General features: G+C 47.1%; 1 pseudogene; it reads left to right on the top strand.

Annotated features, from left to right (window-relative positions):
- Positions 1-26901, top strand: part of LOC148537752 (uncharacterized) — a 37138-nt pseudogene extending 10237 nt beyond the window's left edge.
- Positions 26902-27880: the final 979 nt, after the last annotated feature.

Raw genomic sequence — 27880 nt, 5'->3', positions numbered from 1 at the left:
ACCTCGAATGGAGTCACACTAAGCCATAAATAGTCTTTATTTTCCCGCTCAAATTAAGGGCGGACAATAGGAGCGCACAATGAATGATGCGGACAAATAATGATGACGCATGTATAAAAACGTCACTGAAATCCCAAATGGGTCTGCTGTAGTGAGTCCAAAATGACTACAGAGCAGCAAGGTACTGGCCAAGAGGCGCCAGGTAAGTATTTGTATTTTTGGTGGAAAATGATTGTTTAACAATAATTTTGTAAACATTTTAAATTACAAATGTTATTGTCTTTTTAAAAAAAAGGTGTTGAGGATGCCATGGAAGAGGCTGCTGGGCCTAGTCGGCCAACAAAGCAAAAAAAAAAAAGGCAGCCACAATTCACAAGGAAGGAGATGGAGGTTTTGGTGCAAATGTGCAATGACACCCTGCCACAGGCACCAAGGAATATGGGTGCTAGCCAGAGATGGAAATGTGGGACGACATAGCCAGTGCTGTCAATGCGGTGAGTGAGTTGGAACGTTCAACCCGGGAGGTCAAACGCCGGTACGTAAAAACTACATTCGACTAAAAATTGTTTACAGGTCAAAATACTGCAGTAATAATGCCAACTTTTTAAACAACAGATGGAGCGACTTCAAATATCGCCTGAAACAAAAACTTGCTGATAGGGCTAGGCATGCAAGGGGGACAGGTGGGGGTCCCACCCCTGTGTCACTTGAGCTCACGGATTTGGAGGAGCTGGCACAGGGGTGTGTGCAGGATGAGGAGGTGTTTGGCGTGTCGAACATGGATACCGACATGCCAGACTTTGCGGCTCCTCATGTTGACCCAGGTAAATGTTGTAATGTTAACAACTCTGAAATGTGTTTTGTAAAATATCTAGATTATAATTTTACTCTTTTCTCTTTTTTCTCACAGAGACACAGGCGGATGAGTCTGCTCCAGAGGTGAGCTTTGGCAGCAGAATTTCTTCTGGATCTGCAGGAGAGGAAGCAGTAGATCCGGCTGGGGACCCTGTGGAAGACAGTCCAGGGCCTTCCCCCTCGCAGGCAGTGGCCCTCCTCAGTGATCTCAATATTAAAACGGATCAGCAGACCGAGATTCTGCTGAGGATGGACGCCAGTCTGCTACGGGTGGTGGATGCCCTGGAGGAAATGCTGCGGCCAACGTGTGAATTGCCAGTGCCCTGGAGCAGCTCGTTCCCCAGCACATGTTGGAGCTGGCCTCCCTTCCTGCTGGAACATCAGGACCCTCCACCTCTGGCACAACAACAGCCATCCCTCCAAATGTGCCTAGCCCTATGCCTAGTCCAGAGGCCACAACATCTGCCTCTGGACAGGCCAGGCAAAGGACCTCCCGGACCCGTTCTGGCTCACTCCAACCCCCGGACAAACGGCCTAAAAGGCGATGACAGCACTGGCTAATTTCCCCACAATCCATCTCTGTGTTTGTCCCATATTCCTTAATGCCCAAAACCTCCCTCTCCTTTCTTGTGAATTGTTTTTAATTTTTGTATTTGTTTGTGTTTCAAATGCCACTTATTTTATGTGTGTGGCAAAACAAAAAAATTTTGTTTATTTACGTTGTTAAAAATTTGATTCAGAAAAAAAAAAAAAACATTTAATAAAATTCAGTTTAAAATCTGCTCAATTCTATTGTTGATTTATTACAAAACTGATTAAAAGGTAATCCCTCAAACAAAATTACAAACAATACAACGGAAATAGAAAAAAAAATTTATTTTTCAAAAAATCAAGGGTTAAAAAAAATATATGATTTTTTAAAAACACTTAGAAAAAAAAAGGACGATTGGTTTCTTTGCCCAAAAAATATTAGCAAAAAAATAAAACATGCGCACAATATTGTTTAACTAAAACAAAAAAAATTTACAAATATTTCAAAATACAACAAAATAAAATAAAAATTGTTTGCTAATTGATTGTATTAGGCCGAAATTAGCAGCTGAGTAGTTCACCTGCGTTCGGTTTTCAGCTACTAATAAAGGTCTATTTGCGAAACACCTTACAAGCAGTTTAGCAATTAAAAGATGATTGTTTCTGTGGCCTCAATTGATAAATCAACACTCCATCGATGAGCCCAGGGAAGGACGAAGAGACCATCGTCATTGCGGTAGACTATACCAGACCACAAGCTGAGCGAGCAGTCTTAATGAAAATTGGATCAGACGGTGACGTATCACTTGTTCCGTTCACATTGGCCGCTCGCATCAGATAATTTATGTACGCCCAAAAAACGCCTCGACACGCCTGCGTTTTCCCATCTCCACCCCCGTCACCGCCCCAAAACGGACAGTTCTGTCAATCACATTTGACATGTCACTTCCTGTTCGCTGTTCAACGACCGACTGAAAAAATGATCGCAATCAGCCGTACGCTCATGCGCACTGTTACACCGATGCATGCGTGGTTGTACAACATCGGCTGACTACGAACGAGCGGCCGCTTACGAGCGGCTCTGAATGAGGGCCAGAGTTCAGCAGGTATACACCAAGCCTCACTAGTCACAGAGCAGAAGTGCACAGACCTAAAATGGCTCCTTCTTTATATACCCCTAGTTAAGCCCGTCCATTATGTAAATGTAGTTGAAATCTTGCAGATAATCATGAGGTGTTTGGTATGCTAACGATTTATCGTGCACGATCTCACGATTTGGACATCGGACACGATGCATGATAGATCGTGAGATCGTGGGTAAAATTGGACACTTTTTACACCAAATCATGTCCAGGACTGCCAAGGAGCTGCCGGGGAGAGTTCAAGGGAAATCGGACATGATATTGCATCGTGAACACATCGCTTAGTGTGTAGGCACCTTAAGCCTACCCTCCCCCTCCCCGCACCCTAAACCTAACCTCCTTCCTGCACCCTAAACCTAACCTCCCCCTAGTGCCTAAACCTAAAGTCCCCCTCCCAGCACCCTAAACCTAACACCCCCTCCCCAGTGCCTACCTTTAACCCTCCCCTTAGTGCCTAACCCTAGCTTCCCCCAAACATACTTACCTTCGGGACGCCGGTGGTCGCAGCGGCGTAGGTTCATCCCAGATGCCAGGAGGCAAGTTATAATTTGGTGCCCCCCCCGTCACAGCCGCTGACATTGTAATGTAGCATTTTGCATGCAGATATACCCGCAGTTGCACATAGAATATAGACATGTCGCATATAATTTTAATCAGAGGCTGCTTGTGTGTCCTATTCGCATTGCTGTGCAAATAAGACACATTTGAGGGGAAATATTTGCCGAGTCACTCTGCGCTCACACGTTATGTGTAATGCGACTTGTAGCGCACGAAGGATAGATGTATGGGGGACACATTTGTATACATTAGTCACAGATAAGATAGTGACCTGTACGGTGAAATTAGCATGAGGGTGCGCCAGGACTGCTGCATGGGTCTGATGCTAGGGCTGCCGCCAGGGACTAGTGCAACGGAGAGTGGTGGGTGAGGGGGGCGCTGGATGTGTCATACTGACATAAGAAGCTGCTGAGGAGCAGAGACACCAATGACTAGGGACAGGCCATAGATAGACGGAGATGGCAGCTGATGGTATGACACAGAGCTCTCCACTAGTGTAAGTTAGCATCTCAGGTGCCAGGAAGAGGTGCCATGTATTAGGCGGCCATGACTGTACACTCTGGGTACATAGTTACAGCCCTAAGTGAGGTGAATATATTGTGGCCAATGGAGGAGGTGCCCCTTTAGTTCTGGTGCCTCCATTGTCTCCCATAGTTCTGTCTCTGGGTGGTCGGGATACTGGTGCCGGGATCCCGACTACATCCCCTGGGTATACCAGTAAATGCAGTTACCTATGGGAGGGATGATCAAAGACTGCAAATAAAGTAAGTAATGAAGGAAGAGTACATATCGCTTGAGTGGCTAATGGTTTCATAAACTTTTATTCAAAGTTTAATATTTTACACCATTTATTTATTTACAGTTATTTATATAGAGCACACATATTCTTTAGCATTTTACAGAGAATATTTGGCCATTCACATCAGTACCTGTCCCAGTAGAGCTTGCAACCTATATTCCCTACCACAAGTATATATATATATATATATATATATATATATATATACACACTAAGGTTCATTTTTGTAAGGAGCCAATTAACCTACCAGTATATTACTGGATTGTCTGAGAAAACCCATGCAGCACGCGAAAAATATACAAACTCTAAACAGTTAAGGCCCCCACACATCAGAACGATATCGTTCCAACAAGCCAACTAGCTGGCTGGTTGGAATGATAATCGTCCTGTGTGTGGGAGCAAACGATAGTCAGCCGTTTGCTCCCACATGCTGAAAAACGGCCACAAACAGTCGTTCCAACTAGTTGGTGAAAATTAAACATGTTTGATTTTCACCAACTATCGTTCTAGTGTAGTTCCCCCCGACTGAGCATTAAGTAGGCGGACACTGGCCGTCAGTGCCTGCCTACTTCTTCACCTGTTAGCAGCAGCGGCTGAGCGTGAGCGTAGGAGAGGATCAGCGACAGTGCTGCTGCAGCAGCTGTACCAGTCTCGTACCAGTCTGCAGGGGTGTCTACTTCACTCAGTAGGACCAACCCCCCCCTTCCCTGCAGCAGCACAAATCTTCTTCACTGCTCACACCTCCTCCCCACGCGATCACCACCCGCAGATGCACCTCCACTGTCCCTACACCCACCCATGCGATCACCCCCAAGAGCATTTACACCATCATCATGTGCATCAAGGAAGTGCACAACTACCAACCCGCTCTTCGCCCCGGCTGTCTCAACCGGTGCACACTACCAGGTCTCTGCCCTTCGGCGCACAGAGTCCTTCGGCCGCAAGGGAAATGAAGGAAGCTGGGTTCCGCAGTCTCCCCCGGGTGACCGTGATCACACTCCTTCCTCCCCGCGGTCACACTCAAACCCGCAATCACACTCTTGCCACCCCCCCCGCCGCGATCACACTCTTCCCACCCCCTCTGGTATCACACTCTTGACACCCCCCGCCCGCGATCACACTCTTCCCACCCCCTCCCCCGCGATCACACTCTTCCCACCCACCCCCGCGATTACACTCTAACCCCCCCGCGATCACACTCTTCCCACCCCTCACGATCACACTTCACCCCCCCTCCTTAATCACACCTGCCCCCCTCGCGATCACACTTTGCCCTGCGGCCCCTCCCCCGTTGACCCTCGACTCCCCCAACCCCCCTTCCCCTCCCCCCAGTACAAGCAGGGCTCCAACCCAGTATAGGTGGTGATCTAGACTACTCCCTCCCCCCTTCCCACAAGCAGCAAACAACTCCTGGCCTGGTTTATGTGCCCTATCCTCACCCACCTCCCCTCCTGATGGCACCTGGACGGATGAGCCTATTTCATCTTTTAGTATAGAACTAGCAGCTGACGTGTTGGGCTAGTGGTTACAGTGCAGGTAAGTTGATGCATGGGTCCAGGGTTCAAACCCAGGGATAAACTATTTAAATATTTTATATTTATAGTATTCATATTTTTTTTATAGATGAAACCATTTTCCAGGGAATGAGTGAGGGGAAAGCTGGGGTCAGAGATGGGGAATGAGTTGATTACCCAATGTGTCCCCACTGTACTGCCTGTCAACCTGTGCGCCCGTGTAATCCCTGGCCCTGACACCCTCTTCCTGACAAGGTGCGCACCCATAGAATCCTGACCCCTATGATGCTCTGTGCCCATATAGTACCCGACTCCTCTCCCGTCACCTTGTGCGCCCATATAGTACCCGACTCCTCTCCTGTCACCCTGTGCGCCCATATAGTACCCGACTCCTCTCCCGTCATCCTGTGTCCATATAGTACCCGACTCCACTCCCCTGTCACCCTGTGTGCCCATATAGTACCCGTCTTCTCTCCCCTGTCACCCTGTGCGCCCATATAGTACCCGACTCCCATCACCCTGTGTGCCCATTAAGTACCCGACTCCTCTCCCGTCACCCTGTGTCCATATAGTACATGACTCCTCTCTCCTGTCACCCTGTGTGCCCATATAGTAGTACCCATCTTCTCTCCGCTGTCACCCTGTGAGCCCATATAGTACCCGACTCCCCTGTCACCCTGTGTGCCCATATAGTACCCGACTCCTCTCCCGTCACCCTGTGCGCCCATATAGTACCCGATTCCTCTCCTGTCACCCTGTGCGCCCATATAGTACCCGACTCCTCTCCCCTGTCACCCTGTGTGCCCATATAGTACCCGTCTTCTCTCCCCTGTCACCCTGTGTGCCCATATAGTACCCGACTCCCCTGTCACCCTGTGTGCCCATATAGTACCTGTCACCACCTAACGTCACCTGGGCACACATGGCACTCTCTCCTGTTACCCTGTGGGCCTGATTCAGAGACAGGTGCAATGGCAATTTTTACGCAGATTCAGCGATTGTTTGCTATTGCGCATGTGCGAACGCAGCACTGCACACACGCAGCTATTGCAACGATATCACGCACGCACACAGGGACCATGCACAAATTGAGTGACGTAGTCAGCATTTTGGGATGGAAAGGGGGGGGGGGGTGGTTAGAAAAACGCTGTTTCATGTGCATGCATAGATTAACTATTTTGATCTCCTGTGCAGCATGAGACCTCTCATTGGGGTAGATGTATTTATAGCGGCACTTACCGTGCTGCTATAACGCTTCTTTACCGAGGCGAAGCAGGAAGCACTACCAATGTAAGAACATCTCATCGGCCGGAGAGGGGGAGCGTTAACTCCCCCCTCCGGCGCTACCCGCTAGAGACCACAGTGCATCAGCCTAGTGCTGACGCGCTGTGTCTCAATCCCGACCGGCTCCACTGAGCATGCGCAGGATCTCGCAAGTATCGCGAGATCCCCACATGCAGCCTGGAGCTGGCAGCCGCCGCAGCAGGGACAGACAGCTACAGCGGGCTGAACGGTCAGGTGATCTGACCGTTCGTACATGGCCCAGGCTATCGGCGCTGCTATCTTGTAGATTGCAGCGCTGATAATGACAGAGGCACATATCGCCCCTGTCATTTACCGCCCAAACCCCCTATCATACATCGGTGAGAAGCGGTATCAGCGCACATATCGTGCGCTGATACCGCTTCTGGGCTGCATACATCTCCCTCAGTGTGTCAGAAGAGCTGCAGTGTTTGTGGCTGGTCAGACTTGACCTACACGCTGCGTGACTGCCCGATGTGCATCGATGTTTACACTGTCGTATGGATATGAGAAGGCAGCATTGGACGTACCTATGCTGGGGTATGCTTTGGAAGGCATTACAAATTTTAGCAGCTGTGATCCGTGCGAGTATCAGTTGCGTTTGCATTGCCGTCCATCTCTGAATCAAACTCATATAGCGCCTTGATACCCTGTATGGCCATATATTGTCACCACACCTCTCCCTTCCAACCCTTGTTTTATACAGTTACACATTTTTTTATGATGTATGTATATTAGTATATAATATATATATATTATATATATATATATAAATATAATTTTATATATATATATATATATAAAATGCATACGTGTATATATTACCATAATTTTTATAACTGTATAAATGTATGGGTTTGTAATTTTTTACTGAATTAGACCCAAATGGCAATTATTTACATATAATAAACAAAAATTACAAATTTGGGAGCAAATATTAGCCAGTTATGGGGTTAACAGGGCCCTCTAGGCCCCCACACATCAGAACGATATCGTTCCAACCAGCCAACTAGCTGGCTGGTTGGAATGATAATCGTCCTGTGTGTGGGAGCAAACGATAGTCAGCCGTTTGCTCCCACACGCTGAAAACCGGCCACAAACAGTCGTTCCAACTAGTTGGTGAAATTCAAACATATTTGATTTTCACCAGCTAACGTTCTAGTGTAGGGGGATAGTTCCCCCCGACTGAGCGATAAGTAGGCGGACACTGGCCGGCAGTGTCCACCTACTTTTATCACACTCACCTTTTAGCAGAAGAGGGTCCTGTCTCCCTTGTCTTCAGTTCCATAGGGTCCTCCGTCATCAGAGCCGGGTCCTGTGTGTCTAGTTCCGGCAGCAGCTCAGTCCTCAGCAGCGGGTCCCGTGTTTTCAGCACCGGACTTGTCAGGAGGTGCAGGAGCCGGCTGGAACATGTAGCAGCAGCGGTGGATCGAAGTGGGTAGCACACCTCTCCGCAGCACCTTCAGTCTCCCCTGCCAGCCCGTTATCAACTCCCCCGCGATCACACTCCATTGACCCCCTCAGTATAAGTGATACTGACCACCGACCCTCCCCAAGTACAAGACGCACTGACCTCCCCACCCCAGTACGAGTGGCACTGACCCCTGACCTCCCCTAGAGGCTGCACCGCTGCTCTTGGTACCTCACCGCCCCAATCCTCCGATGCATGGATGAAGCCAGTGCGCGTCGGACCTTCCTCCTGCCACTTCTGTGACACTTGCCGAGGTGCTGCCCGACCGACTTCCGATCCCTGTAGTACAGCCAGTGGGGTGCTGTGGATGGCCTCCCTCTTCAGGTTGTTGGACCTGCTGCCCGTTGGTACCATATTGTGTGTGTGTATATTATATATATCCGTATATATAGAGATCGATCTATATATATATATATTAGGGGTGAGCGGGTTCGGATTTCTGAAATCCGAACCCCCCCGAGCCCCCCCGATCCGAGTCCGATCCGAATCAGGCTCGACTTTTCCCGCCTGACTCGGATCTGAAATCGAGGCAAAACGTCATCATCCCGCCTTCCGAGTCTCGCGGGTTTTGGATCCTATATAAGGTACCCACGTCGGCGCCATTTTCTCACTCGGCTGTGGACAGTGAAGAGGGAGGGTGGGAGTTAGGGCTGTGTAGTGTAGTGTAGTGTAGTGCTGCTGTTGTCCACTACTTCAAAGTCCATAGGGGCTGGCTGTGTTGTGCTGTGCTGCTGTTGTTAATAGGGGCTGTGTCCACTACTTCAAAGTCCATAGGGGCTGGCTGGACTGTGTTGTGCAGTCAGTTCTCCATAGGGGCTGTGTCCACTCCAAAGTCCTGTGCAGTGTCCCAGTCCTAAAGGAGTGCTGCAGTGTTGTCCAGGGGGTGCTCTGTCCATCAGGGGTGCTCCCCCCAAGTGCTAAAAAAATAATATATTTTCTGTGTTTGTGAATTGTGTGCGCAGTAGCCGCACGTGCATCAACAAAATAGTGCCAAGCGTGCGCCTGTGTCATAAGTAAAGGGCCGGCTGGCTTGACCGTTAAGGGTGCTGTAACCCCCGAAAGTACACTCCAGTCCAAACCAAAAAAAAAATTATTTTCTGTGTTTGTGAATTGTGTGCGCAGTAGCCGCACGTGCATCAACAAAGTAGTGCCAAGCGTGCGCCTGTGTCATAAGTAAAGGGCCGGCTGGCTTGACCGTTAAGGGTGCTGTAACCCCCGAAAGTACACTCCAGTCCAAACCAAAAAAAAAATTATTTTCTGTGTTTGTGAATTGTGTGCGCAGTAGCCGCACGTGCATCAACAAAGTAGTGCCAAGCGTGCGCCTGTGTCATAAGTAAAGGGCCGGCTGGCTTGACCGTTAAGGGTGCTGTAACCCCCGAAAGTACACTCCAGTCCAAACCAAAAAAAAAATTATTTTCTGTGTTTGTGAATTGTGTGCGCAGTAGCCGCACGTGCATCAACAAAGTAGTGCCAAGCGTGCGCCTGTGTCATAAGTAAAGGGCCGGCTGGCTTGACCGTTAAGGGTGCTGTAACCCCCGAAAGTACACTCCAGTCCAAACCAAAAAAAAAATTATTTTCTGTGTTTGTGAATTGTGTGCGCAGTAGCCGCACGTGCATCAACAAAGTAGTGCCAAGCGTGCGCCTGTGTCATAAGTAAAGGGCCGGCTGGCTTGACCGTTAAGGGTGCTGTAACCCCCGAAAGTACACTCCAGTCCAAACCAAAAAAAAAATTATTTTCTGTGTTTGTGAATTGTGTGCGCAGTAGCCGCACGTGCATCAACAAAGTAGTGCCAAGCGTGCGCCTGTGTCATAAGTAAAGGGCCGGCTGGCTTGACCGTTAAGGGTGCTGTAACCCCCGAAAGTACACTCCAGTCCAAACCAAAAAAAAAATTATTTTCTGTGTTTGTGAATTGTGTGCGCAGTAGCCGCACGTGCATCAACAAAATAGTGCCAAGCGTGCGCCTGTGTCATAAGTAAAGGGCCGGCTGGCTTGACCGTTAAGGGTGCTGTAACCCCCGAAAGTACACTCCAGTCCAAACCAAAAAAAAAATTATTTTCTGTGTTTGTGAATTGTGTGCGCAGTAGCCGCACGTGCATCAACAAAGTAGTGCCAAGCGTGCGCCTGTGTCATAAGTAAAGGGCCGGCTGGCTTGACCGTTAAGGGTGCTGTAACCCCCGAAAGTACACTCCAGTCCAAACCAAAAAAAAAAATATTTTCTGTGTTTGTGAATTGTGTGCGCAGTAGCCGCACGTGCATCAACAAAGTAGTGCCAAGCGTGCGCCTGTGTCATAAGTAAAGGGCCGGCTGGCTTGACCGTTAAGGGTGCTGTAACCCCCGAAAGTACACTCCAGTCCAAACCAAAAAAAAAATTATTTTCTGTGTTTGTGAATTGTGTGCGCAGTAGCCGCACGTGCATCAACAAAGTAGTGCCAAGCGTGCGCCTGTGTCATAAGTAAAGGGCCGGCTGGCTTGACCGTTAAGGGTGCTGTAACCCCCGAAAGTACACTCCAGTCCAAACCAAAAAAAAAATTATTTTCTGTGTTTGTGAATTGTGTGCACTGTGGCTGCACGTGCATCAACAAAGGAGCAGCGCCAAGCGTGCGCCTGTGTCCCATAAGTAAAGAGCCGGCTGGCTAATTTCTTAAAGGGTGGTGTAACCCACAAAGTGCACTACTCTCCAGCAAAAATAAAATAATATTTTCTGTGTTTGTGTGCGCTTTAGCCGCACGTATATATATCAATATAACATAAATGGAGGACCAAACTTTCTCCGATAAAAATAAAATAGGGAAAGATCAGGAACCACTTCCTCCTAGTGCTGTTGCTGCTGCTGGGAGTTGTTCATCATCCCAGAGAGGAAGTAGGAACATCACTACTTTTACTAAACAATTGACCCTCCAACAGTCCCTAGCAATGAGGATGAAGTACGACAGCAGTCATCCTGAAGCAAAACGTATAACTGAGGCCTTGACTGCTATGTTGGTGTTAGACGTGCGTCCGGTATCCGACATTAGTGCAGTGGGATTTAGACAATTGATGGAGGTAGTGTGTCCTCGGTTCCAAATCCCGTCTAGATTCCACCTGCATCCTCAAAGCAGCAGCGACAAGCGTGCGTCTGTCTGTTAAAGGGTGGTGACACCCTCAAAGTGTGCTACACAAACAATTAAAATATTGTTCTTTTTTTTTCTGTCTTTGTGAATTGTGTGGGCTGTAGCCACACCTGCATCCTTAAAGCAGCAGCGACAAGCGTGCGTCTGTCTGTTAAAGGGTGGTGACACCCTCAAAGTGTACTACACAGACAATTAAAATATTGTTCTTTTTTTTTTGGTCTTTGTGAAATGTGTGGGCTGTAGCCGCACCTGCATCCTTAAAGCAGCAGCGACAAGCGTGCGTCTGTCTGTTAAAGGGTGGTGACACCCTCAAAGTGTGCTACACAAACAATTAAAATATTGTTCTTTTTTTTTTGGTCTTTGTGAAATGTGTGGGCTGTAGCCGCACCTGCATCCTTAAAGCAGCAGCAACAAGCGTGCGTCTGTCTGTTAAAGGGTGGTGTAACTCTCAAAGTGCTCCAAAAAATAAAAAACTATTTTTTTAATGTGTTTGTGACTTGTGTGCGATGTAGCCGCACCTGCATCCTTAAAGCAGCAGCGACAAGCGTGCGTCTGTCTGTTAAAGGGTGGTGACACCCTCAAAGTGTGCTACACAAACAATAAAAATATTCTTCTTTTTTCTGTCTATGTGAATTGTGTGGGCTGTAGCCGCACCTGCATCCTTAAAGCAGCAGCGACAAGCGTGCGTCTGTCTGTTAAAGGGTGGTGACACCCTCAAAGTGTTCTACACAAACAATTAAAATATTGTTATTTTTTTTTTGGTCTTTGTGAAATGTGTGGGCTGTAGCCGCACCTGCATCCTTAAAGCAGCAGCGACAAGCGTGCGTCTGTCTGTTAAAGGGTGGTGACACCTCAAAGTGTTCTACACAAACAATTAAAATAATCTTCTTCTTTTTTCTGTCTTTGTGAATTGTGTGGGCTGTAGCCGCACTTGCATCCTCAAAGCAGCAGCGACAAGCGTGCGTCTGTCTGTTAAAGGGTGGTGTAACCCTCAAAGTGTGCTCCACAAACAATAAAAATATTCTTTTTTTTTTCTGTCTTTGTGAATTGTGTGGGCTGTAGCCGCACTTGAATCCTCAAAGCAGCAGCGACAAGCGTGCGTCTGTCTGTTAAAGGATTACATCGGTGACAGCATCCAAGTAGGCATGTCAGACAGTCCGTACCTGTACTGGCAGGAAAAAGAAGCAATTTGGAGGTCCCTGTACAAACTGGCTCTATTTTACCTGAGTTGCCCCCCCTCCAGTGTGTACTCCGAAAGAGTGTTTAGTGCAGCCGGGAACCTTGTCAGCGAAAGGCGTAGGAGGTTGCTTCCACAAAATGTGGAGAAGATGATGTTCATAAAATGAATTATCAACTCTTCCAGGGAGACCAGCCTCCAGAACGTACAGAGGGACCTGTGGTTCCAGCAGGGACGAATTAATACTCTGTGAGGATGAGGATGTACACACTGAAGAGGGTGAGGAATCAGTGGATGAGGAGGATGAGGATGACATCTTGCCTCCGTAGAGCCAGTTTGTGCAGGGACAGATAAATTGCCAGCTTGTTTTGTGGGGGCCCAAACGAACCAATCATTTCAGCCACAGTTGTGTGGCAGACCCTGGCGCTGAAATGATTGGTTTGTTAAAGTGTGCATGTCCTGTTTATACAACATAAGGGTGGGTGGGAGGGCCCAAGGACAATTCCATCTTGCACCTCTTTTTTTTCTTTGCATTATGTACAGTTTGGGGCCTAGTTTTTCAATGCCATCCTGTCTGCCACTGCAGTTTCACGCCTAGATGGGTCACGTGTTTGTGCCGCCCACTTGTGTCGCTTAGCATAGTCATCCAGCTACCTCGGTGCAACCTTTTGGACATAAAAACACTATTGTGAGGTGTGAGGTATTCAGAATAGACTGGAAATGAGTGGAAATTAAGGTTATTGAGGTTAATAATAGCATAGGAGCAGAAAAACCTACAAATTCTGTGATTTTAGCTGTTTTTATGCTTTTTTTCAAAAAAATACAGATCCAAAACACAAAACCCAGAACCCAAAACACGCAAGGGTGGTTTTGGCAAAACCAATCCAGATCCAAAACACGAAGAAAGATCCAGATCCAAAACCAAAACACAAAACACGAAAAGTGGCCGGTGCACACCCCTAATATATATATATATATATATATATATATATATATATATATGGATCAGAATGGGATTGAAATGCCGGTAGCTGAAATCCTGACCCCTATGATGCTCTGTGCCCATATAGTACCCGACTCCTCTCCCGTCACCTTGTGCGCCCATATAGTACCCGACTCCTCTCCTGTCACCCTGTGCGCCCATATAGTACCCGACTCCTCTCCCGTCATCCTGTGTCCATATAGTACCCGACTCCACTCCCCTGTCACCCTGTGTGCCCATATAGTACCCGTCTTCTCTCCCCTGTCACCCTGTGCGCCCATATAGTACCCGACTCCCATCACCCTGTGTGCCCATATAGTACCCGACTCCTCTCCCGTCACCCTGTGTCCATATAGTACATGACTCCTCTCTCCTGTCACCCTGTGTGCCCATATAGTAGTACCCATCTTCTCTCCGCTGTCACCCTGTGCGCCCATATAGTACCCGACTCCCCTGTCACCCTGTGTGCTCATATAGTACCCGACTCCTCTCCCGTCACCCTGTGCGCCCATATAGTACCCGATTCCTCTCCTGTCACCCTGTGCGCCCATATAGTACCCGACTCCTCTCCCCTGTCACCCTGTGTGCCCATATAGTACCCGTCTTCTCTCCCCTGTCACCCTGTGCGCCCATATAGTACCCGACTCCCCTGTCATCCTGTGTGCCCATATAGTACCTGTCACCACCTAACGTCACCTGGGCACACATGGCACTCTCTCCTGTTACCCTGTGGGCCTGATTCAGAGACAGGTGCAATGGCAATTTTTACGCAGATTCAGCGATTGTTTGCTATTGCGCATGTGCGAACGCAGCACTGCACACACGCAGCTATTGCAACGATATCACGCACGCACAGGGACCATGCACAAATTGAGTGACGTAGTCAGCATTTTGGGATGGAAAGGGGGGGGGGTGGTTAGAAAAACGCTGTTTCATGTGCATGCATAGATTAACTATTTTGATCTCCTGTGCAGCATGAGACCTCTCATTGGGGTAGATGTATTTATAGCGGTACTTACCGTGCTGCTATAATGCTTCTTTACCGAGGCGAAGCAGGAAGCACTACCAATGTAAGAACATCTCATCGGCCGGAGAGGGGGAGCGTTAACTCCCCCCTCCGGCGCTACCCGCTAGAGACCACAGTGCGTCAGCCTAGTGCTGACGCGCTGTGTCTCAATCCCGACCGGCTCCACTGAGCATGCGCAGGATCTTGCAAGTATCGCGAGATCCCCACATGCAGCCTGGAGCTGGCAGCCGCCGCAGCAGGGACAGACAGCTACAGCGGGCTGAACGGTCAGGTGATCTGACCGTTCGTACATGGCCCAGGCTATCGGCGCTGCTATCTTGTAGATTGCAGCGCTGATAATGACAGAGGCACATATCGCCCCTGTCATTTACCGCCCAAACCCCCTATCATACATCGGTGAGAAGCGGTATCAGCGCACATATCGTGCGCTGATACCGCTTCTGGGCTTCATACATCTCCCTCAGTGTGTCAGAAGAGCTGCAGTGTTTGTGGCTGGTCAGACTTGACCTACACGCTGCGTGACTGCCCGATGTGCATCGATGTTTACACTGTCGTATGGATATGAGAAGGCAGCATTGGACGTACCTATGCTAGGGTATGCTTTGGAAGGCATTACAAATTTTAGCAGCTGTGATCCGTGTATCAGTTGCGTTTGCATTGCCGTCCATCTCTGAATCAAACTCATATAGCGCCTTGATACCCTGTATGGCCATATATTGTCACCACACCTCTCCCTTCCAACCCTTGTTTTATACAGTTACACATTTTTTTATGATGTATGTATATTAGTATATAATATATATATATTATATATATATATATAAATATAATTTTATATATATATATATATATATATATATATATATAAAATGCATACGTGTATATATTACCATAATTTTTATAACTGTATAAATGTATGGGTTTGTAATTTTTTACTGAATTAGACCCAAATGGCAATTATTTACATATAATAAACAAAAATTACAAATTTGGGAGCAAATATTAGCCAGTTATGGGGTTAACAGGGCCCTCTAGGCCCCCACACATCAGAACGATATCGTTCCAACCAGCCAACTAGCTGGCTGGTTGGAATGATAATCGTCCTGTGTGTGGGAGCAAACGATAGTCAGCCGTTTGCTCCCACACGCTGAAAACCGGCCACAAACAGTCATTCCAACTAGTTGGTGAAATTCAAACATATTTGATTTTCACCAGCTAACGTTCTAGTGTAGGGGGATAGTTCCCCCCGACTGAGCGATAAGTAGGCGGACACTGGCCGGCAGTGTCCACCTACTTTTATCACACTCACCTTTTAGCAGAAGAGGGTCCTGTCTCCCTTGTCTTCAGTTCCATAGGGTCCTCCGTCATCAGAGCCGGGTCCCGTGTGTCTAGTTCCGGCAGCAGCTCAGTCCTCAGCAGCGGGTCCCGTGTTTTCAGCACCGGACTTGTCAGGAGGTGCAGGAGCCGGCTGGAACATGTAACAGCAGCGGTGGATCGAGGTGGGTAGCACACCTCTCCGCAGCACCTTCAGTCTCCCCTGCCAGCCCGTTATCAACTCCCCCGCGATCACACTCCATCGACCCCCTCAGTATAAGTGATACTGACCACCGACCCTCCCCAAGTACAAGACGCACTGACCTCCCCACCCCAGTACAAGTGGCACTGACCCCTGACCTCCCCTAGAGGCTGCACCGCTGCTCTTGGTACCTCACCGCCCCAATCCTCCGATGCATGGATGAAGCCAGTGCGCGTCGGACCTTCCTCCTGCCACTTCTGTGACACTTGCCGAGGTGCTGCCCGACCGACTTCCGATCCCTGTAGTACAGCCAGTGGGGTGCTGTGGATGGCCTCCCTCTTCAGGTTGTTGGACCTGCTGCCCGTTGGTACCATATTGTGTGTGTGTATATTATATATATCCGTATATATAGAGATCGATCTATATATATATATATATATATATATATATATATATATGGATCAGAATGGGATTGAAATGCCGGTAGCTGAAATCCCGGCAGCAGATGCCCGATGGAGGAGATCCCGACTGGGGTAGGTAAGTATACTAACCCTCCCCCTAACTCTCCCTTACGGGTGTCTAACCCTAACCTCCCCCACTAGTGCCTAACCCTAACCCCCCCCCCCCCACGGATGCATAAACTTAACCCCCCACCCTGCACCCTAACCCTCTCGGGAGGGTGCCTAGCCCTAATCTTGCCTGGGATGGTGCCTACCCTAACCTTGAGTAACCTTTGCGGAGGGCTCGTGTCTCAGCCAATGAACGCTCAGCGGCAGGGTTTCCATGGTGAAATCCCGCCACTAAGCTCTCATTCGGGAACTACCATTCCTAAAGAACGGTACTTTAGTTTGTGGCTCCGCGATTTCTGGAATGCCTAGTTTGGAACGAAGAGGACCAAACTTCGCCTAGAAGACAGGTGAGTGAGTTTTTCTTTAACAGGTCCCCTATGGATACCCTACTGGATAAGTGGACCGATGCTACAGGGATACATAGGTGAGTATGTGTACATGTGTGTGCATGTGTGTGTACATGTGAGTGCATGTATGTTTAATAAACTTATACTTTGTGCTTATTTTAATATTGCTTTTGCAGTGGAACTACAGGTACGAGCGGGGCTCGTAATGACCCGAATGCTGGTACTTGTGGTTCTCCAAGTACCAGCATGCTGAGGAGGCTTGCTGGGACCTGCAGTTCCACAGCAAAAGACAAATTTAGTTCATCTATTTTTTACACACACTATACACAATCAACCCGGCACCCACCGCCCAGGGGTACTGGGGATAGCCCCGGACTATCAGCTTGTGCCTGGGGTGCCCTGGAGAGGGGAACCCCTTTATTGGGGGGGTCCCCAGCTCCCCAGGGATCCCTAGCCTGGGCTGACTAGCGGTCAGGGTTAATGCTTTGGCTGGGTGGCCCGGTGAAAGGGCTCCCCTGGCTGTGGCATTAGCCCCTCACTAGAAAAAGTGCGGTGCTGGTTCTGGATAATACAAGGGGACTCTACTCATTTTTCCCCTTATATTTCCAGAACCAGGACCGGATCAGAGCCCAGTGCTGGTTGCACAGAATACGGGGGACCCCTACGTTGTTTATCCACCGTATTTTGCGCAACCAGCACTGGGTCACTAAAGCACGGGGGCTGGTTGTTATTTTGGGGGAGGGGTCACGCCATTTTTTTTTTTTTTTTTTACAGGTCTTCATTTTTTTAAACAGCAGCACAGACGGGTCTAACTGTTCCCATCCGTGCATCTGTGTTTTTTTTTCACAGACAGATACATCCCTGATGCAAGCATCTGTTTGCTATCCTGCATGATCTAAAGATTGACAAATCTTTAGATCGTGCACGATAGATTTTGTGACACATCGTGCAGCTTTTACTGCACATCGTGTCCTGGAGTGCCGGGGAAAGTTCAAGGGAAATCGGACACGATATCGGATCGTAACCACATCGCCTAGTGTGTAGGCACCTTAAGTCCCCCCGGTGGTTCCTAAACCTAACCCCCCCATCCCCGGTCTAAGTGTTGTACTTAACCGGCAGGAGGGCGATCGGTCCGGTGTCGGGATTAACATAGGCATCAGAATTTTGACGCCTATGTTAAATCCCTTGCCGGGATTCCGCAGTTGGAATTGAGAACGCTGGTCTCTTAATTTCATTCCTATGGATCATATGTATGTGTAGCCCATTTAGTAATGATCGTACTTGCAATGCGATCTGGACACCATATTAGAGCCCATGATCGCATTGCAGGATACGATCATACTGCCTGGATGTATGAAGTACCACCTGCAGAGACAGCGGTCACTTCACCAGGGCTGCCATCAGAAATTGTGGGGCCCGGGACTGGCAAAATAGGCAGGGCCCCTCCATGTTTCTGCAACTCCTACCATACAGTGTCTTTCCAGTTTCAGTGAGCCACTCTTCTGTCTCCCCAGCTGCCCCCCCCTTCTGTATCTCTCCAGCCAGCCCCCCTTCTCTGTCTCCATATTGGCCCCTTTTTGCTGTGTCTTCAGCCAGCCCACCTTTTGTCTCTCCAGCCCCTTGGTCTTGTAGCTCTAAAACCTACTCCTCATGCGACGCGCTCCTCCCTTTCAGAGGTGCGGTGTGATGGGTGGGGATGTGGACAGGTGGCAAAGTGGGCGGGCAGTGGGATTGCAGGGGCAAATGCAGGATTTGCAAGAGGGGGTTTCCTATTTATATATATTTATTTTATTTATATATGCGTATATCTAAGCAATAACTTGGCTGTATGTATATATATATATATATATATATATATATATATAGATGTGTGTGTGTGTGTGTGTATGTGCATATATATAATATATAGATTGCATCACTCATGGGTACTTTCAGGCAAGACTTCAAACTGCAAACAGTGTCTTTGTCCAAAGTTTCATTCCATCTGGACTTTTAGCAACAATGGGCCTGATTCAGACCCACTCGCAAGCGGCTGTCCGCTCGCAAGTGGGTCGATGGTGTGCACTGCGCATGCGCACGACGGCGGGAGCTCCGTTGTGTCTGATCAAAGGGGGCGTGCTGTCGGTGTTGATTGACAGCACGCCCCCTTTGGTGGGCGTGCCGGGGGCGTGCCTCCCAGACGGGGGCGTTCCCAAGGGAACGCCTACCGTCAGAAGCCGGCCCACTGACATCTCTAGTGATGTCAGTGGGAGTGATTTTGGCTCTGATAGAGCCAAAATCACTCCGGGCCTTGCAGTTGAGAACCGCAGGCTCCGGCTCGCAGTGGCGATGGTCGCGATGGCCAAGACCATCACGGCCATCGACCTGCACGCTCATATAGGCTGTGGGTGGTGACCCACAGCTATACGAGCATCCAGGAGGACGCTCCATAATTATGGAGGACGGCCCTCATTCAGAGCGTGCGCTCTGCTCAGAGCGTCCGGCTCTGAATGAGGGCCAATGTTCTTAATGAAAATCTGGATGGACTGAAATGGTGATTGTACCTGTGAATGATGCCGTAGAGATATACTGTATGTATATATAATGTGCATTTACAGTATAGATATATATATTTATACATACTGCCCAGATATTGTCAGATATATATATATATATATATATATATAGGGGTGTGCACCGGCCACTTTTCGTGTTTTGTGTTTTGGTTTTGGATCTGGATCTTTCTTCGTGTTTTGGATCTGGATTGGTTTTGCCAAAACCACCCTTCCGTGTTTTGGGTTCTGGGTTTTGTGTTTTGGATGTGTATTTTTTTGAAAAAAAGTATAAAAACAGCTTAAATCACAGAATTTGTGGGTTTTTCTGCTCCTATGCAATTATTAACCTCAATAACCTTCATTTCCAGTCTATTCTGAACACCTCACACCTCACAATATTGTATTTATGGCCAAAAGATTGCACCGAGGTAGCTGGATGACTATGCTAAGCGACACGAGTGGGCGGCACAAACACGTGGCCCATCTAGGAGTGACACTGCAGTGGCAGACAGGATGGCAGTTTGAAAAACTAGGCCCCAAACAGTACATACTGCAAAGAAAAAAAAGAGGTGCAAGATGGAATTGTCCTTGGGCCCCCCCACCCACCCTTATGTTGTATAAATAGGACATGCACACTTTAACAAACCAATCATTTCAGCGCCAGGGTCTGCCACACAACTGTGGCTGAAATGATTGGTTCGTTTGGGCCCCCACAAAACAAGCTGGCAATTAATGTGTCCCTGCACAAACTGGCTCTACGGAGCCTTGGATAAAACAGGAAAAAGGGATTTAGGTGTCCCTGGACTGCTTACGGTCTTAGCCAAAGTTTCTGAACTTGACAGTAACTTGTTATGAACGCGCTGCAGGTCCCGTGTAAGGGAGGATGTTCGTAGGTGGTTAACATCCCAACCCCTACTTATTTCACCTTTACATATGGTACATATGGCAAGACAGTTGTTGTCCGGATTTGGATAGAAATATTGCCACACCAAAGAGGTGGAATGTTTGGTCTTCTGCCCAGGCATGACCGTGATGGGCTTTTTCATCACACGGACAACAACTGTCTCCCCCGGAGCCTGATTTAAACAAACCACATCACCATCAGAATCCTCCTCGCCAACTTCCTCCTCAGTGCCAGCTACACCAGTATCCTCATCCTGTTGTACTTCAACAGTGACATCTTCAATTTGCATATCAGCAAGTGGACTGTGGGTGCTCCTTTCAGCACTTGCAGGAGGCGTGCAAATGGTGGAAAGAGCCACCTCTTCCCGTCCAGTGCTGGGAAGGTCAGGCATAGCAACCGCCACCACACTTGGACTCTCCTTGGGGATTTGTGATATCTTCTTAGAACGCACAGTTCTTCGCTGTGCTTTTGCCAGCTTAACTCGTTTGATTTTTTTAGTGGGAGGAGGGCTTCCATCGTCATGTGAAGCTGAACCACTAGTCATGAACATAGGGAAAGACCTTAGCCGTTCCTTACCACTCCGTGTCGTAAATGGCATATTGGCAAGTTTATGTTTCTCTTCAGATGATTTAAATGTTTTTTCAAGGTCATTTTCCTGAACTTTGCCATTTGGGATTGTATGTGCCCTCTATTATGACATTGGGCATCGGCCTTGGCAGACGACGTTGATGGCATGTTATCGTCTATGTCATGACTATTGGCAGCAGCTTCAGCACTAGGAGGAAGTGGTTCTTGATCTTTCTCTATTTTATTTTTATCGGAGAAAGTTTGGTCCTCCATTTATGTTATATCGATTTGATATATACGTGCAGCTAAGGCGCACACAAACACAGAAAATATTTTTTTATTTTTGCTAGAGAGTAGTGCACTTTGTGGGTTACACCACCCTTTAAGACATGAGCCAGCAAAACGTCATCATCCCGCCTTCCGAGTCTCGCGGGTTTTGGATCCTATATAAGGTACCCGCGTCGGCGCCATTTTCTCACTCGGCTGTGGACAGTGAAGAGGGAGGGTGGGAGTTAGGGCTGTGTAGTGTAGTGTAGTGTAGTGCTGCTGTTGTCCACTACTTCAAAGTCCATAGGGGCTGGCTGTGTTGTGCTGTGCTGCTGTTGTTAATAGGGGCTGTGTCCACTACTTCAAAGTCCATAGGGGCTGGCTGGACTGTGTTGTGCAGTCAGTTCTCCATAGGGGCTGTGTCCACTCCAAAGTCCTGTGCAGTGTCCCAGTCCTAAAGGAGTGCTGTAGTGTTGTCCAGGGGGTGCTCTGTCCATCAGGGGTGCTCCCCCCAAGTGCTAAAAAAATAATATATTTTCTGTGTTTGTGAATTGTGTGCGCAGTAGCCGCACGTGCATCAACAAAGTAGTGCCAAGCGTGCGCCTGTGTCATAAGTAAAGGGCCGGCTGGCTTGACCGTTAAGGGTGCTGTAACCCCCGAGAGTACACTCCAGTCCAAACCAAAAAAAAAATTATTTTCTGTGTTTGTGAATTGTGTGCGCAGTAGCCGCACGTGCATCAACAAAGTAGTGCCAAGCGTGCGCCTGTGTCATAAGTAAAGGGCCGGCTGGCTTGACCGTTAAGGGTGCTGTAACCCCCGAAAGTACACTCCAGTCCAAACCAAAAAAAAAATTATTTTCTGTGTTTGTGAATTGTGTGCACTGTGGCTGCACGTGCATCAACAAAGGAGCAGCGCCAAGCGTGCGCCTGTGTCCCATAAGTAAAGAGCCGGCTGGCTCATTTCTTAAAGGGTGGTGTAACCCACAAAGTGCACTACTCTCCAGCAAAAATAAAAAAATATTTTCTGTGTTTGTGTGCGCTTTAGCCGCACGTATATATATCAATATAACATAAATGGAGGACCAAACTTTCTCCGATAAAAATAAAATAGAGAAAGATCAAGAACCACTTCCTCCTAGTGCTGTTGCTGCTGCTGGGAGTTGTTCATCATCCCAGAGAGGAAGTAGGAACATCACTACTTTTACTAAACAATTGACCCTCCAACAGTCCCTAGCGATGAGGATGAAGTACGACAGCAGTCATCCTGAAGCAAAACGTATAACTGAGGCCTTGACTGCTATGTTGGTGTTAGACGTGCGTCCGGTATCCGACATTAGTGCAGTGGGATTTAGACAATTGATGGAGGTAGTGTGTCCTCGGTTCCAAATCCCGTCTAGATTCCACCTGCACCCTCAAAGCAGCAGCGACAAGCGTGCGTCTGTCTGTTAAAGGGTGGTGACACCCTCAAAGTGTGCTACACAAACAATTAAAATATTGTTCTTTTTTTTTCTGTCTTTGTGAATTGTGTGGGCTGTAGCCGCACCTGCATCCTTAAAGCAGCAGCGACAAGCGTGCGTCTGTCTGTTAAAGGGTGGTGACACCCTCAAAGTGTGCTACACAAACAATTAAAATATTGTTCTTTTTTCTGTCTTTGTGAATTGTGTGGGCTGTAGCCGCACCTGCATCCTTAAAGCAGCAGCGACAAGCGTGCGTCTGTCTGTTAAAGGGTGGTGTAACTCTCAAACAATAAAAATATTCTTCTTCTTTTTTCTGTCTATGTGAATTGTGTGGGCTGTAGCCACACCTGCATCCTTAAAGCAGCAGCGACAAGCGTGCGTCTGTCTGTTAAAGGGTGGTGACACCCTCAAAGTGTTCTACACAAACAATTAAAATATTGTTCTTTTTTTTTCGGTCTTTGTGAAATGTGTGGGCTGTAGCCGCACCTGCATCCTTAAAGCAGCAGCGACAAGCGTGCGTCTGTCTGTTAAAGGGTGGTGACACCCTCAAAGTGTGCTACACAAACAATTAAAATATTGTTCTTTTTTCTGTCTTTGTGAATTGTGTGGGCTGTAGCCGCACCTGCATCCTTAAAGCAGCAGCGACAAGCGTGCGTCTGTCTGTTAAAGGGTGGTGACACCCTCAAAGTGTGCTACACAAACAATTAAAATATTGTTCTTTTTTTTTTGGTCTTTGTGAAATGTGTGGGCTGTAGCCGCACCTGCATCCTTAAAGCAGCAGCGACAAGCGTGCGTCTGTCTGTTAAAGGGTGGTGACACCCTCAAAGTGTTCTACACAAACAATTAAAATATTGTTCTTTTTTTTTCGGTCTTTGTGAAATGTGTGGGCTGTAGCCGCACCTGCATCCTTAAAGCAGCAGCGACAAGCGTGCGTCTGTCTGTTAAAGGGTGGTGTAACTCTCAAAGTGCTCCAAAAAATAAAAAACTATTTTTTTAATGTGTTTGTGACTTGTGTGCGATGTAGCCGCACCTGCATCCTTAAAGCAGCAGCGACAAGCGTGCGTCTGTCTGTTAAAGGGTGGTGACACCCTCAAAGTGTGCTACACAAACAATAAAAATATTCTTCTTCTTTTTTCTGTCTATGTGAATTGTGTGGGCTGTAGCCACACCTGCATCCTTAAAGCAGCAGCGACAAGCGTGCGTCTGTCTAATAAAGGGTGGTGACACCCTCAAAGTGTTCTACACAAACAATTAAAATATTGTTCTTTTTTTTTCGGTCTTTGTGAAATGTGTGGGCTGTAGCCGCACCTGCATCCTTAAAGCAGCAGCGACAAGCGTGCGTCTGTCTGTTAAAGGGTGGTGTAACTCTCAAAGTGTTCCAAAAAATAAAAAACTATTTTTTTAATGTGTTTGTGACTTGTGTGCGATGTAGCCACACTTGCATCCTCAAAGCAGCAGCGACAAGCGTGCGTCTGTCTGTTAAAGGGTGGTGACACCCTCAAAGTGTGCTACACAAACAATTAAAATATTGTTCTTTTTTTTTTGGTCTTTGTGAAATGTGTGGGCTGTAGCCGCACCTGCATCCTTAAAGCAGCAGCGACAAGCGTGCGTCTGTCTGTTAAAGGGTGGTGACACCCTCAAAGTGTGCTACACAAACAATAAAAATATTCTTCTTCTTTTTTCTGTCTATGTGAATTGTGTGGGCTGTAGCCGCACCTGCATCCTTAAAGCAGCAGCGACAAGCGTGCGTCTGTCTGTTAAAGGGTGGTGACACCCTCAAAGTGTGCTACACAAACAATAAAAATATTCTTCTTCTTTTTTCTGTCTATGTGAATTGTGTGGGCTGTAGCCGCACCTGCATCCTTAAAGCAGCAGCGACAAGCGTGCGTCTGTCTGTTAAAGGGTGGTGACACCCTCAAAGTGTGCTACACAAACAATTAAAATATTCTTCTTCTTTTTTCTGTCTATGTGAATTGTGTGGGCTGTAGCCGCACCTGCATCCTTAAAGCAGCAGCGACAAGCGTGCGTCTGTCTGTTAAAGGGTGGTGACACCCTCAAAGTGTGCTACACAAACAATAAAAATATTCTTCTTCTTTTTTCTGTCTATGTGAATTGTGTGGGCTGTAGCCGCACCTGCATCCTTAAAGCAGCAGCGACAAGCGTGCGCCTGTCTGTTAAAGGGTGGTGACACCTCAAAGTGTTCTACACAAACAATTAAAATATTGTTCTTTTTTTTTCGGTCTTTGTGAAATGTGTGGGCTGTAGCCGCACCTGCATCCTTAAAGCAGCAGTGACAAGCGTGCGTCTGTCTGTTAAAGGGTGGTGACACCTCAAAGTGTTCTACACAAACAATTAAAATATTCTTCTTCTTTTTTCTGTCTTTGTGAATTGTGTGGGCTGTAGCCGCACTTGCATCCTCAAAGCAGCAGCGACAAGCGTGCGTCTGTCTGTTAAAGGATTACATCGGTGACAGCATCCAAGTAGGCATGTCAGACAGTCCGTACCTGTACTGGCAGGAAAAAGAAGCAATTTGGAGGTCCCTGTACAAACTGGCTCTATTTTACCTGAGTTGCCCCCCCTCCAGTGTGTACTCCGAAAGAGTGTTTAGTGCAGCCGGGAACCTTGTCAGCGAAAGGCGTAGGAGGTTGCTTCCACAAAATGTGGAGAAGATGATGTTCATAAAATGAATTATCAACTCTTCCAGGGGGACCAGCCTCCAGAACGTACAGAGGGACCTGTGGTTCCAGCAGGGACGAATTAATACTCTGTGAGGATGAGGATGTACACACTGAAGAGGGTGAGGAATCGGTGGATGAGGAGGATGAGGATGACATCTTGCCTCCGTAGAGCCAGTTTGTGCAGGGACAGATAAATTGCCAGCTTGTTTTGTGGGGGCCCAAACGAACCAATCATTTCAGCCACAGTTGTGTGGCAGACCCTGGCGCTGAAATGATTGGTTTGTTAAAGTGTGCATGTCCTGTTTATACAACATAAGGGTGGGTGGGAGGGCCCAAGGACAATTCCATCTTGCACCTCTTTTTTTTCTTTGCATTATGTACAGTTTGGGGCCTAGTTTTTCAATGCCATCCTGTCTGCCACTGCAGTTTCACGCCTAGATGGGTCACGTGTTTGTGCCGCCCACTTGTGTCGCTTAGCATAGTCATCCAGCTACCTCGGTGCAACCTTTTGGACATAAAAACACTATTGTGAGGTGTGAGGTATTCAGAATAGACTGGAAATGAGTGGAAATTAAGGTTATTGAGGTTAATAATAGCATAGGAGCAGAAAAACCTACAAATTCTGTGATTTTAGCTGTTTTTATGCTTTTTTTCAAAAAAATACAGATCCAAAACACAAAACCCAGAACCCAAAACACGCAAGGGTGGTTTTGGCAAAACCAATCCAGATCCAAAACACGAAGAAAGATCCAGATCCAAAACCAAAACACAAAACACGAAAAGTGGCCGGTGCACACCCCTAGTTTTAATATTTCAGTTTCCGTCTTCGGTGGAGGAGTGGCAAATAATCGCTAAAGAATTTGAACGAAGATGGCATTTTCCAAATTGTGGTGGGTTAATAGACGGTAAACATGTTCGTATAACTCCCCCTGGCAAAAGTGGATCCTTATTTTACAATTATAAAGGCTTCTTTAGTATTGTAATGATGGCAATAGTTGATGCCAACAATGAATTTATTTACGTTGATGTGGGCAAGAATGGGAGGTCGTCTGATGGTGGGTCTTTCCGGCAGACAGTTTTCTATGACAGACTAATGTCAAATAAATTAAAATTGCCTTCATCATCACTATGTAAATACGGACTAAATTTTGTGTTCGTGGCAGATGAGGCCTTTGCTTTGAGTGACCACCTCATGAAACCATTCCCCCAGAGGGGATTAACCAAAGAAAAAAGAATTTATAATTACAGGCTGTCAAGAGTCAGACGCACCGTTGAAAATGCCTTTGGGATTTTGGCAAACAGGTTCCGTATTTTCCACACTGCCATTAACTTACGCATAGACAAAATAGATTGGATCGTACTTGCATGTTGTGCTCTTCACAATATGCTTAGATGAAAAAACTTAGGACAACAGCCAGCGGTGTATTCACAGCCAGATGAATCACAAACTCCTGATTGTAGCAATGTGTTCACTTCTGTGAACAGAGAACGAATTCCATCATCTGGTGTTGGAAGTGCAAAGGAAATTAGAGAGCATTACGTCTCCTATTTCAATGGTTCTGGAGCTGTTCCATGGCAGGAATCATGTATGTAAACAGTTCTACATTTGCCATTGACCTCTTTCTGTATTTCAATAAATTATACTATGTATGCTTCACAGTTTTGTTTTATTTCCTGTAATAAATATAACACAAAATGTACATGCACGGTATACTAACCCAGTGGATATTTCCAAATGAATCCTCCACCAGGATAAACTTGCGGTGAAGGTGCATTGGGTACTGTAGCTAACACTACCGTCAGGAGGCTATTGAATGTTGTTTCAGTATGCCAGTATTAAGTATCAGAAAATTGCATAGCATATATCAATATCTATCATTTATTTAATTTAACTAATGAATATGTATGGCAAAAGTAAAGACAAAACAAAATTAATTTAGTTTTTTCTTCAGTTTTATGTAGAAAACAAAGATTATAACTATATAATATACATACATTATGTATTCATTAACCTTTACCAGGCAAAAGAGTGTGTCTGGAGCAAAGAATTCCAACTGAGCCATTGAAAAAAGACAATGAGACAAATACTTTGGTACACTACAGAACAAAAAAAGGGATGTCAACATTAACCTGCTTAAAGGAACTGATGCCCAATGTATTGACGGTATGCAAAATAAGCTCAACAAGCTCTAGAAACATTGAGCAAATAACATATAGTAGCCATCACTATGTCTGACTGACCATTCTTCCACAAAATAGGAAAAACAACAAAATAAACAATTTTAAAAAACGCCCCCCCCCCAAAAATTAAGCTTTATAAAAAACATCGTCACCATGAAGAGTGGCATTAGCACTCTGCAAAGCATTTGAAACTACGCTGGCTGAGGTACTTTGGAAGGGAGGTGTTGGTGTTTGGCTCCGCGAATCATAATAGGGGAAGGGATTTGATAGAGGAGGATTTTGTACAGGGGGCAACGCGGTTATATGTTGTGGGATAGGGACAATGCCAGAGGCAGATTGGATGGACTTTTGTATTGGATCTATGGCGATGGCACTTGTCATTTTCAAATCGC

This window comes from Taudactylus pleione, unplaced genomic scaffold, assembly GCF_031769625.1.
Source record: "Taudactylus pleione unplaced genomic scaffold, aTauple2 ptg000044l, whole genome shotgun sequence".
Classification (NCBI taxonomy): Eukaryota; Metazoa; Chordata; class Amphibia; order Anura; family Myobatrachidae; genus Taudactylus; species Taudactylus pleione.
Note: the sequence above shows the minus strand (reverse complement) of the source record. Positions and strands in the feature narration are given on the sequence as shown.